At 35.6% G+C, this 1063-nt stretch overlaps 1 protein-coding gene across 1 annotated transcript in view; it reads left to right on the top strand.

The window, feature by feature from the left end:
- Positions 1-1063, top strand: part of LUZP2 (leucine zipper protein 2) — a 797358-nt gene that overhangs the window by 440711 nt on the left and 355584 nt on the right. The gene's annotated exons all lie outside the window — the stretch shown is intronic.

The following is a 1063-nucleotide window of genomic DNA, read 5'->3' as shown; positions in this document are numbered from 1 at the left end:
TGTACTTACCTCCCTAATGTTGTTGTTCATTTTATAGACCTGTCTATTAATTGACTGAAATTTGAGGCACAGGGGTTAAGTTCAGTTCCAGGCCTAAAGTGGGAGTAAGGTGGTCCACTAATCTCTAGCCACCCAGTAATCCTGGTTTTTATTATGATGTTGAGTTTTTTCCCATAGTTTTCTCCCACTGTTTTTTATCTTCTAATAGGATACCTTTCTAAGTGGTAGCCAGGCAATATCTAGTCTTCTTGTCTCAGTGTTCTGATGGCTTAATGCTGCAGTCCATTCATTTTTTAATTAATTGTACTTATGCATCTTTGTGTTTTTTGATGTTGTTGTTTTTTTCACTCTTTTTTGCTCAGGATGGTAGTATACAAATAGTTGAACTTTAAAAACAACTCATAAACTTTTAAGATCTTGTTTCAAGCCCACTGTAGAAGGATTTCCTAGGCTCAGCAACTTATTCCCTCAAGATGTTTGTTTATGGTTCAGGAGTTTTCATAACTTTGCCCCCCTGTGTGCTTTACTATAGCATGGATATATTTAAAGTATATGTAAAGATATGTGTTGAAATATCCTTTATCAGAACTATAGATATTCAAGACTACCATCCCATTTCCTTACCACACCTCTTCAGTTTGCCTATCTATGTCTACATTTGGTAACTACTATTACTGCTATTGCAGGATCATGTATATAATAACATTTACCTCAGTTTTCTTTAATTGTTGTATTCCTTCCAGTGTCCTCCTGTACCTTATTTATTATCCTTTTTTTTTTTTTTTTAAGGTTTTCATTGTGAATTGAGTGAATGTTTATGGAACAGATCATCAGTTTTACATTACAGTGATTATAACCCCCTCCATGTACCATCAGTTAACAGTATTTCTCTCTATTCACTTAAGCTCTTTTAAAAAAAACAAAAAACAAAAAAACCACTCAGGCATATATAATAATTTATACCACCAAAGGGCACATTCTGCAAGTCTGCTCCTGGCCGCCAGCTCTTACTCCCTCTCTTCCCATGAATCTAGAGTCCCCAGCTGCTCCCTCTCTTCATGTC

Source organism: Chrysochloris asiatica, unplaced genomic scaffold (genome assembly GCF_000296735.1).
Source record: "Chrysochloris asiatica unplaced genomic scaffold, ChrAsi1.0 scaffold00196, whole genome shotgun sequence".
Taxonomy (NCBI): domain Eukaryota; kingdom Metazoa; phylum Chordata; class Mammalia; order Afrosoricida; family Chrysochloridae; genus Chrysochloris; species Chrysochloris asiatica.
Note: the sequence above shows the minus strand (reverse complement) of the source record. Positions and strands in the feature narration are given on the sequence as shown.